At 39.3% G+C, this 12,598-nt stretch overlaps 1 pseudogene; it reads right to left on the reverse strand.

Moving 5' to 3' along the window:
• Positions 1 to 604: 604 nt before the first annotated feature.
• On the reverse strand, positions 605 to 1,387 carry LOC132014574 (protein FAM133B-like; annotated as a pseudogene).
• Between the last annotated feature and the right edge of the window lie 11,211 nt (positions 1,388 to 12,598).

Here is a 12,598-nt window from a genome sequence, read left to right on the forward strand (position 1 = left end):
CCCCCCCCCCCCCCCCCCTTGCTGGTGTTCCCTCTCTCACTATCTCTCTCTGTCAAATAAATAAATAAAATCATTTTTTTTAATAGAATGTGAGGATAAAAAACACGCTATTCCGCTATTCTCCTAGTTAAAGAGATAGCAAGCCACCCCTCCACCCCGAAAGCTCCCTCATCAGGTAAATAAAAGTAGATAAGTGTGGGGGGAAATACACTTACCTACAGAGTAAAGATTCTGAGATACCAATGTAAGCTTATTTCAAAATGTTATTTCAAAAATGTTAACTAGAGTAGTCTGGTCATTTCTAATTACATCTTAATGATGTATCAAAATTCTATTTCTGTAGATTTAACATTAATACTTCTAGTCAAAAGCATTAACTTTATCCCCGTGTATCTTAACCACTAGCACAACTACAGTGTATTATCTCTCAGAGTTGTTAAGCACCAGAAGAGAAAAAACTAGATATTCCAACAGCAGGCAACAATGATGGCCCTTTCACACATCAGCATCCAAGTGGCTACCGAATAGTCCAGGAGTAATTCTAAAAATAAGGAAATGCATGAATTTTAGTAATTATGTTATAATTTTCACAGTTGAAATTTCCTTAAACATTGCACTTTCTTTGTAAAGGAATCCTTATTATTCTTACTGCAACCATGAGTCCAAACTTGAACGAGAAGCTCTCTTTTTCTTCTTCTGTGTTTCTTCTGCTTCTTTTTTTTTCTGTTACTTTTTCTTGTTCTTCACTGCTTTTCTTCTTTTTTGCTTGTACCTTCTTAATATAATCTAATTCTAATAAGGACTCAGATGATAGATGATAAAGATTTATTTTCTATATATATATATATTGAAAAAAATATATATATATATTGCTGAATCTGTTCATATCCTTTTATTTGTCAGTTGCGTCCTTTGACTTCTTTTTCTTTTTTAAACTATCCTTACTATCCGGTTCAGTTTCTGACATGGAACTTTCAGAAGCTTTTGTGAATGGTCCTTTTTGTTTTTCTTTGCTTTTTATCCTCACCTTTATAATCAGAAGAATTTCCAGAAGAATGAGAGCCTGATGGAGAAGATACCTACCAGATATCTCCTTTTCTCTTTTCTTTTCTGTCTTTTTTTTTTTTTATGAGCTCTCATTTCCCCCTTAATAATTTCACCCTGTGTCCCTGCATCTTTCTAGTTCTTTCTTCCAGTTTTCATTTATTTTTTTCTTCAAATTCAGCCAATGCCTTGGAGCCTTTTTCTTTTCTAGTTGTTCTTTCACTTCTTCCCAGGTAGGCCTTGGTCACTTCAGATAATCTTGGATCATTGGCTGTGAACACTGGTTTGGACCCCTTGATCTGGGCATTGCTATTGGGTTCATATAGATTACTTGATTGTTCTGCTTCCCCGTGGTGTGGGACTGACTGAGCAGACACCGAGAGAGATCAGACCAGAGAGCTTTATGGCTTTTTTAGATTTGGGGGGCGGGGGACATTATTTTCTAGAAGTTTTTGTTGGGTGCCCTGGGATCAAGCCCTGCACTGGGCTCTCTGCTCAATGGGAAGCCTGCTTCCCTCATCTCTCTGCCTGCCTCTCTGCCTACTTGCCATCTCTCTCTCTGTCAAATAAATAAATAAAATCTTTAAAAAAATAAAGGTATTTGTTGTTTTGGTTTTTCGGGTTGTTTTTTTTTTCCACCTTTTTACTTTGGGATTTCATGCTTGTAGCTTTCCTCTATTATCTGCTGACCTTTGGGTACTGATCATAATTATGAATGAGGCATATGCAGCTGATGAGACATTTGTGTGGGTGTTTCTGGTCTAGCTGGCTTCTTTGAAGGGTGAGTGGCTGGGACATTTCAGGAGGGAAAATTCCTCATCTGAAGAACTTTGTCCTGAGGGAAGAAAGCTCCATTCTCCTGCTTGGAAGATAAAAGCCTGGTGAATAGCATTCTAGGACCCAAATGGGGAAACGGAGAGAGGAGTTTTATAATTCAGAATAGTCATTCACTTAATCTTCCAGTTTATAATACAGCACTCCCCACATCTATGTCCTGTGTCCCTGAGTTCAGAACCTACCCGGTTCAGCCTCTTCACAAAGAAGAAAGCTTCCAGCTTCTCCTAAATTGAAGGAAGGTGGTGTCATTACCCTGCAGTCAGCCTTCTGCATAGGGCAGGGAAGGGAGATCTGGGAACCCAAAGAGTTCTTAATCACTGTCTCAGCTGCATCTGCATCTCCCCCTTCCCAGTGTTACCATGGACTTAATTCCTCAAGACCATCTGCAGTTAGATCCTTGATTCAGCTTGAATCCTGACTTCTTCCAACATGAGCTTGGGTTTCAGCTTTCTTTGAACTCTCCAATCAATTATCACTGTCTCTTGGCTTTCTTGCTTCTAATTTTTTTTTTTTTTTTAAGTAAGTTACTTGTTTGCTGTTGGATGTATCTCTTCCTGTTTGTCGGAAATCCTCTCATTATAATGTGAGTGCTTTATGGAGGGAAGGATGTTCAGTCCCTTATTGGGTAGTTCTGTTAAGTGCTAGGAAAAACTCCACATGCAGGACCCATGGAGAAGAAGCCAAGAATGGCAGGAACAGAAGCAGGATGCACCTGCTTGCTTAAGCCAATGGGGATTGGCCCTTTTGGCCAAGCCTCTAGTTGAGGATGTTGGGAGTTGAAAGGCAGAATTCAAGCATGACTGGCAAGAAAAGCAATTGCCCTGCCATGGTTGGCAGAGGAGAAGAAAGACAGATTCAGCTTTGTCCAGTGCTATTTTCCAATATTCAGGAAAACTGACTTCATCGGTGGGACAAGACAGGAGGGCCTGTGAGCCGTGGCAGGCCTCGGAGACTCAAGATAAAGATGTTTCAGGAAGTCCTTCAGGCTAGAACAGAATCTCAGCCAGCAACTGGCTGAACTGTAGAACAAGACTAGCTTCTCAGAGAAAGGATAGCCAATGCGTGGGAAAAATCGCTAGGCCTGTCTGAGCCTACTTGACCAGCCTGAGTTCTGCGCTATGGGCGCTACAAAGATTTTAACCACATTTACTGTATGGTTTATGATTTTACCCCACTTCTGGATAATGGAAGTTGGTATCACCCTTAAAGATTTGTGAAAACGAAAACAGTGATGACAGCTTCATTTTTTGTGTTTTGTTTCCCAAATGCAAAAGAAGCTTGTGGTGGCGTGACAAGCATTCCGTCTGTGGGCCATTGCTGTGGGCCGCTGACCCTGCTCGGGAAGCTTCACTGCTCTGAGAGAGAGGAAGGCTCAGTCCACAGACCCAGCCGCCGGGGCCAGTCCTGCAGAATCTGAGGTAGAGTCCAGTCAAGAGCCATGTGGTTTTCAGCGGGCTTAGTAATGTGCCATCCAGTACACTTTGTTTCAAATGACGGTGCTGCTCAATCTGGTTTTTTCAGTTCAAAACCGTTAGTCAGATAAAAGTCTATGTTGCTTCCTCATGAAGGAACTGCTGTTGTAGGTCTTCCTCACAGACCAGGGACTGTTTTCTGTCACTCTGATGCCATGGAAAATGTCAGAGCAGAGAAATAAATCAGCACAGGTGTGATGATTGATTCGAAGATTTAGGTATGGAGATGAGTTTTTGAGAATTGGGGGTTTAGGCCAAGCTGATCTAAAAGAAGTTAAAATACCTCACACAATTTCTGTCACTCTCTCTTATCTTTATACCTAGGGCAATCAGGACTAACTCCCTTCTCTATTCAGTGCTCCTTACTTTATGATCTTATTTTACATCTCCACACTTTGGTGACATGATTTTTTTTAATAGACACACAAATGCTCTTTATTTCTCTGAATGAAAGGAATGAGACTGCATTGATATCAACAGAAAATATATTTTAGGAAAATTGTTTATATATCCTTTAACCTAGAGGGGATAAAACAAAATAATTATAATTTTAAGCCATCTTCCCTCACATATTTTGACCAAAAGAAAAATGTTTTCTGATAAACTATTGTAGTGTTCTTATAGAAAGGGGATTTAGGAGCGCCTGGGTGGCTCAGTGGGTTAAGCCGCTGCCTTCGGCTCAGGTCATGAGCTCTCCGCTCAGCAGGGAGCCTGCCTCCTCCTCTCTCTCTCTCCCCCTGCCTCTCTGCCTACTTGTGATCTCTCTCTCTGTGTCAAGTAAATAAATAAATAAATGGAAATGCATCCCTTAAAAAAAAAAAAAAGACGGGGTATTCAGCAATGACTGAAGGGTATCATCTCTTACCTATGTAAGATAATGTTTTTAAAAGAGAATTATAATATAAAAAGACACATGCTATTGAAAACGTGGGTATACATGTTATGTTATAAACATACATAGAGTGGGGCACCTGGGTGGCTCAGTGGGTTAAGCCTCTGCCTTCGGCTCAGGGTCCTGGGATTGAGCCCCACTTTGGGTTCTACGCTCAGCAGGGAGCCTGCTTCCCTGACCCCCACCTCTCTCTGCCTGCCTCTCTGCCTACTTACAATCTATCTCTCTCTCTCCCTCTGTCACATAAATAAATAACATCTTAAAAAAAAAATACATAGAGTGTCAGCTACTGTGTTTTCAAAACTGTCTTTCTAAAAACAAAGTTTCCATGAGACATTTACTGTACTACAGCCATAAGAAAGACATATTATGAACCAAATGCAAAAACTTTTACCTCTTTCCTATGTTTTGTATTTTTACCTTTTTTCTTCTTTGCATTCATTTAATCATTGATCCAAAAGTATTTGCTGAGCATCTACTATCTTTAGTATTTCTAAGTTCTTGGATTTTAATGGTGAATCACAACATAGGGCCCCATTCTCCTGATACCAACCAGTGGTGATTGTGTTTGGGCTAATGTATAGATGTTAATCAATTATCACAGATATTCCAAAATAAATGTAGGATGACATCTGTGATCTCATCTGAGGGAACAGGGGATGCTGGGAACAAGCAAGCAGAACTGTGGTCCATAACAGAAACTGGGGGTTTAGTTAGAGCAGGAGGTAAGAATTACTGAGCAGATAGATATTCTAGGCTTCTCTTTTAGGACCAGATACAGAACTGCTGGGAGCTGCCAGCTTTTGCACTTGAAGGATTTGACTTAAAGCCACCATCAGGAGATGAGTGATCTTTTATTCTGATTAGTTGGCCTAACCTTCAATATTATACCTTCTTATATCTCCACATCACCTTTTTCAATCAATTTTGGCACTCAGTTTTATTCTTTCTGGAACTGTGAAAATCCCTCAATGTGTATGAGATATGAAGGTGTTATTTTACTACCTCTCATCCCTTTAATCTTGGGACACACTCAGCATGTTTTTCAAAATTCCAGAATATAAACTAGAATGTCAAATAACTCTGCACAGCTTTTTTAAATTTTTTTCCTATCCTGGGAAGATGCTGGTTTATCTTTTTTTCTGAATTAAAATCTCTAATGTCTTTATGTGCAGATAGCAATACATCCTGATTTATAGTAATTTAGAAGTTCTAGAATAAGCAGGGAAAAGAGCTGGATAGAGGCAGTAGAGAAAGGCAGATATTATTGTCTTTATTTAATAGGGATGAAATAAGGTAAGTGAGAAGTGAGTTTATAAAGATTGTATAATAAATTAGTGGCAATTTTTTTTACTCCAAAATGTTGTGCTTTTTCTATAGCGTAACTAAATCAATGTTTAGGAATACACTTGTATTGTGTTAGGCTTATGTAGGTGTATTCAAGAACGTATTTATTTCAGTCTATCTCTGAAGTTAGCTTTGACAAGATTTTCCAAAGTTTTCTCCCTACCATATTAAACTTTCTTTATGAGATCATACATTTTTAAGTTACTGACTTAAATTTTTATACTTGATGTGTAAATAGATATTTGCAGGATGAGTAAACAGGATGAGTAAAGTTTCTGAAACAGCATTAAGTTACTAACCACTGATGCTAGAAATTCCCAAATAGTTGAATTATATTTAGACCAGAAGATGGCATAAGAGCTATAGCAATGGAAAATTACACACAACAGATTGTGGACTTTCTTAAGGGATTGCATTGTAAACCAGTATAAATGTTATGTAATTATCATTTTTTTGATAAAAGGAAGCATTCCTTGTCTTGTGAAAATTTATATACTTCCTTATTTGTAACACAAATATACACACACGAAAAATCAAAAGTTAAACCACTCAGCCCTCACAATGCACAAACAACTATCACTAAAACATTAAACACCTGGAGGATAGGAGCAATGTACATATTTTAGAGGGCTAGGTTTTGGGGGGTTTTTTTAGATGTTATTTATTTATTTGACAGAGAGATCACAAGTAGGCAGAGAGGCAGGCAGAGACAAAGAGGGGGAAGCAGGCTCCCCCCTGAGCAGAGAGCCTGATGTGGGACTCGATCCCAGGACCTTGGGATCATGACCTGAGCCAAAGGCAGAGGCTTTCACCCACTGAGCCACCCAGGCACCCTGAGGGCTAGGTTTTTAATGCCTGGGGTCCAAGTTCTATGCCTTTAGGACCCGTTCTCCTTTGGAGGATCAGAGTTTATGTCTGGAAAGACAAGATTCAGATCCAGGAGACTTAAATCAATGCTGATAGTATAGATTTTGCATACAAAATGCTGGTTCCTTGCATTAGGTTCCATGTTTGGAGATTGATATTCTACATATGGAGTTCCCATTTTCATGTCAAAGAAACCAGATTCCATTCTTGGTGAATGATATTCCAGGGATAGAGTGAAAAGTCTATGGTTATATGGCCAGTTTCCTTATTTATACATCAGGATTCCAAATATGAAGTGTCAGTTTCCAGGGTTGGGAGACCAAGTTCCAAGTTTTAAAGGGTACTCTGTATGGAGTTCATTTAACGGATTTGGATCTGATCAAGGAAACAGATATGACTATGAAAGGTAGTAACACATAACAAGCTTATTGTGCAATGCTTGGGCAGAACCGTGAGGGGGAATATCCTTCATAGCATAAGTCCTTCCAAAGACTTATAGTGACTAGGTCACCATCCAGAAGGCGATGGAGATAAGGCTAAGGGGATATTACTCAACAGCATGACAAAGAATCTCTAAGTCACAGAGCTTCTAAAGGCAGGGGTAGCTTGGAGTCTTATAACCATAAGGCTCTATCCTATCAGTGACCAGCAGATATTTAGTGTAGTTTCATAAGGTATATAAAGCAAGCATGCTCTAAATGGCTAAAAACCTACTTACTTGGGTTATTTTAAAAACAACCCAATGGGGGCGCCTGGGTGGCTCAGTCAGTTAAGCCTCTGCCTTCAACTCAGGTTGTGATCCCAGGGTCCTGGGATCCAGCCCCACATCAGGCTTCCTGCTCTGCAGAGAGCTTGCTTCTCCCTCTCCCTCTGCCTGCTGCTCTGCCTACTTGTACTCTGTCTGTGTCAAACAAATAAAACCTTGAAAAAAAAAAAAACCAATGGATATGTAAAAATTTAAGTATGATGCCTGTGGGCTTCTGAGTTGACAGTTCTTAGACTGCAGTGAAGAAATAGACAATTTAGGGGCAAATGCACAGAAGCCATCTTTGGCCTACTTACATAACATAGCATCTATAACTGAAATCCGGTACTGTGTCTGGATTGCCAGTTACTACACTTGTGAGACGATGTTCCATGTTTGAAGAAAGGCCTTCTAGACAAAGAATACTGGATTCCTTGCTTGTAATGCCAGGATCCATATCTTGTAGAGTTTTCTGAGACTGAAATGCCCAGTATTCTATGTGGAGTCCCAAGTTCCCCAATTATAGGGTCAGGTTACATGCTTGGATATTGAGCTTTCACATATAGTTTGCCATGTTCCATGTATGTAGGGTCAAGAAACATGCATGGAACTTGAAATTCTACTCTGAAAGTGCCAAGTTTCATGCTTATAGGGTTCCATATTTGGGGTTTGAGATTCTACCCATGGAATGTCATGTTCTGTGCCTGGAGGCACAGTTTTATAAAGAAAGACTAGATTTAATGCCTGAGGAACTATCTTTCCATACTCGGAAATCCAGATTTTATTAATAGTTGGCCACTTTCAGACACAGATAATCAAATTCCTACACAGACCCAAAGGCTGTGTTTCATGCTAATATGTCTAGATTCAGAATTTCAGGCCTAGCTAAGCAAACTTCTTACTTGATGGATTAGATACTGTTTCTTTAGGTTCAGGTCTCACTCCTAAAAGGTTATGTTCCAAACCTAAGAAAGGAGATATTAAACAGATAGGAAGCCATGGTTTTCCTGGGAGGTCTAATTCCAGGGCCAGAAGGCCCTGCTCCATATATAGAAGCCCAGATTCCACACAGAGAGGGAGTGATTCTAGCGACTCACATTTGGATAGACTTCCCATGCCTATAAAATTAGATTCCTTTCTTAGAGGGTCAGGATCCATGTTTGAATAGCTACATTCAACACTTAGAGGACCAAAGTTTATCCTCAGAGGGCTAGGTTCCACAAGAAGTTTAGATGTCAAGACAGAAGGCTTAAGTCTCACATGGAGAATCAACTTTTATGTCTGGAAAGGCATAATTCACACCTAGAACTATATCAATGACCAGAAGTAGAGCTTTCACATAAGAAGTACTAGGTTCCAGGGTGCCTGGGTGGCTCAGTTGGTTAAGCGACTGCCTTCAGCTCAGGTCATGTTCCTGGAGTCCCAGGATCGAGTCCTGCATTGGACTCCCTGCTCAGCAGAGAGTCTGCTTCTCCCCTGGACCCTCTCCTTTCTCATTCTCTCTCTCTCTCCCTCAAGTAAATAAATAAAATCTTAAAAAAAAAAAAAAAAAAAAAAAGAAGTGCTAGGTTCCAAGCCCAGGAGATGTAGGTCCTCAGACTATCAACTTGTATGACTTAAATGCCAGGTATGAAGTCTGGATGACCATGTTTCACACTTGTAAGACTACGTTTCATGCTTGGAGAATGAGATTCCATAGATGGAGTACCAAGTTCCTTTCCTATAAAGCCAAGCTTCATGCTTAAAGATTGAAATTTCAAAGCTGAAATGCCACGTTTGGTGCCTAGAAAACCAGGTTCCATATCTTGAGGAGCCAATCTCTGTGTCTAGAATACCAGATTTCTCACAATAAGGCAGTGTTTCATGCTTAAAGATTGGAATTGCACACATGGAATATCAGAATCAATGCTAGTAAGGCTGAGTTCCCCTCTTAGAGATTGAGATCCCACATATGAAGTGTCATATTCCATGTTTATAGGGTCAGGTTCTATGCTTGAGGACAGAATTGTCATGACATGCAATGTCATGTCCGTTGCTTGTAAGGCTAATTTCTATGCTCAGGGATTGAAATTCCATACATAATGTCAATTTCCATACTCATAGAGTTGGGTTCTGTGTCTAGAGAACAAGATTCCATACATGATGGATGGGTAATCTAAGAAATTAGGCTTCATATCTTAGCAAGCTGAAGTCTGTAATTAAAATATGAGGCTCCATGTCTGAAGTATAAGGCTCCTCAAGTGACAGGTCAAGTTCCCTACCAGTAGACTGACATTTTAACATGGAACACCATGTTCCATTAAGGATATTGTGTCTCTTTACAAGGGGTGACAGTGTCCATGACTGTTCAACCACTTTCCATTTATGGAGACTGAGATTCCACACATATAGAACCAGGTTTTCTGCTACTAGTTCCAAATTCCATTGGTGGAGATTAAGATACCACACAGATGTGTTGAGTTTCCATGGTTATAGGTTAATGTTCATACTTAAAGATAGATATTTCAAATGTGGTACTCCAGATTACATGCTTTTAGAGCCAGGTTGCATGCACAGAGATTGAAATTCCACAATGGAATGTCAGATTTCATGTTTGGAAATTGAGATCTATATGTGATATGCCAGGTATGATGCCTGGGAATATGTGTCCCATCTTTTACAGAGCCAAGATCTGTGACTGAAACACCAGTTTCCATGACTAGAGTTCTGGACTACAAACATATCAAGTCATGTTCTATGCTTTGTAGTTTGTAGATTCCTCACATTGAAATTTGGATTTTCTGTTTAAAGGGTTATGTAGTTTTTGGTTTTTGTTTGTTTGTTTTTGTCAGAGTCCACTTTATTTAATACAAACAGCATGAAGATTCCATACTTGATGTGTCAGGTTCCATGCTTGGAGACTGACATGACATACATGGAGTTCCAGATTTCATGTCTGGAAAACCAGGTTCCATGATTTACAGAGTGTATGTCATTGAGTGACAAGCAACTTTAGATACTATAATCCATACTTCTGTGACCAAGCTGTATATTTGGAGATTAAAAATATACACATGGAGTGCCACATTCCATCATTGTTAGTCTGTGTTCTATACATGAATGTTATATTCCATACATAATGAGAAAGATTTCATGCTTTAGGTCCATATTCCATCTAAAGACATAGAGCTTTAAAATCCATTTGAGCAGTAAGTTTCAAACTGGGAGACAAGTTTGCATGTCTCAGACATACAAATTCTAATAGCAAAAGCCCATGTTCCTTATATGGAATTAGAGATTTCAAATATATGAAGCTAAGTTAAATAGTTGGAGATTAAGATTCCAAACGACATGTTGAAAGCTTTTAGAGACAGGTCCAGCTTCAAGATTGAGATTTCATAGATGGAACATCTAGTCCCATTCTTCTGGGGACTAGATTCCATGTAGATTGATAATCTACATGCAAGATTCCAGCTTCCAGCTTCCATGCTTGTAAGGCCTGGTTCCATGTTTGGAGATAGAAATTCCATATACAAAATGTTATTTTCCATGTTTTTAGGGCCAACTATTTGTTTGGGTATTGGGAATACCTAATGTATATTTAATGTTCCATGCCTGGGGGTAAACATTTCTTGTCTTAGAAAGACAACAGCTATAACTCACACCCATGACCAATGTCTGAAATGCCAAGTTTCACCCATGTAAAACTGTTCTGTGCTTACAGTTTGAAATTATATATATGGAGTTTTTGGTTCACACATTTAAGGCTGGGTGAAGGGCACCTGAGTGGCTCATTCAGTTAAGTGTCTGCCTCCCACTCAGGTCATGGTCCCAGAGACCTGGGATAGAGCCCCACATTGGGCTCCCTGCTCATCGGGGAGCCTGCTTCTTCCTCTCCCTTTGCCTGCTGCTCCCCCTGCTTGTAATCTCTCTTTCTCTCTCTGTCAGATAAATAAATAAAATCTAAAAAAGAAAAAAAAAAAGACCAGGTGAATGAGTTTTTTTGTTTGTTTGTTTGTTTCTTTCTTTCATTCTTTTTCTTTCTTGAGAGAGAGAGGAAGTGTGGGGTGGGGGAGCAGAGGAAGAGAGAGAGACTCTTAAGGAGGCTTCTTGCCCAGCACAGAGCCTGACACAGGACTCAATCTCATGACCAAGATCATGATCTGAGCTGAAATCTAGAGTTGGACACTTAACCAAGTGAGCCCAGGTGCCCCAAGACCACGTAAATTTCTTGTTGATAAAATCTCCACATATGAAATGCTAGTTTCTACATGTAATTGAAAAAATTTCCATGCATGGAATTTGAGGTTTCAGACATGAACTGCCAAGTGCCATGTATATGGAATATAATTCTTGCTTGGAGGCTGAGATTCTATGCATAGGGTGTCAGTACCATGTATATAGAGTCTGATGCCATGTTTAATGATTGAGATTCCAGACACGGAGTACTAGGTTGCATGATTTTAAAGCTAGGTTAAAGATTGAAATTTTACACATGGAACAAGTTAAAGTCTTGTTGGGCCAAATTCCATGCGTGGAGATTGAGATTCCACATATAATGGGAGATACCAAGCTTGTAGAGCCAATTTAAATGCTTAGAAATTGCAGTATTAAATATGTACTGAAAAATATTATGCATAGTTTCATGTATAGTAGTGTTAACCTCTATGACTAAAGTGCTAGGTTTCATGTCTTGAGGGTCAGGTTCACTACATGTAAGGCAATGCTGTGTCTCATGCATGGGGATTAGGATTCTACACATAGAACAACGGATCTGTGCTTGTAGATACATCTTCCATCACCACATTCGAGATGATGTATTGGAGTGCCAAGTTCTAAGCTCAGAAATTAATATTTCTTCCATGGAGTGCAAGATCCTTTGTAGTGCAAGGTTTCATGTTAAGAAATTCAAATTATACAAATAGTATACTGGATTCTATGCTTACAGTGTGGAGATTTAAATTTCTTATGGTAAAAATAAATAAATGAATGAATGAATGAGTGAATAAAATAATTAATTCCCTAGGTATATTAGTCTGTTCCGACTGCCATAACAAAGTACCATAGATTGGATGGCTTAAATCCAATTGGAGGGCTATTTTCTTATTATCTAGATTCTAGATGTCCAAAATCAAAATGCAAAAAATGTATTTTTCTGGTGAGTTCTCTCTTCCTGACTTACAAATACTCACCTTATTACTGTATCTCCACATGGCCTTTATTCCCTCTGTGCACACACAAGGAGAATGAGCTCTGATGTGTCTTCTTTATATAAGAACATCATCCCTACAGGATTAGCACCTCTGCTTCATGACTTCATTTAACTGTAAATACCTCCTTAAAAGTGGTATTTCTAAATAAGTCACATTGAGGGGTAAAATTTCAACATGAATTTGAGGGGTTACAATTTAGTCC

This window comes from Mustela nigripes, chromosome 3 (assembly GCF_022355385.1).
Source record: "Mustela nigripes isolate SB6536 chromosome 3, MUSNIG.SB6536, whole genome shotgun sequence".
NCBI classification, from domain to species: Eukaryota; Metazoa; Chordata; class Mammalia; order Carnivora; family Mustelidae; genus Mustela; species Mustela nigripes.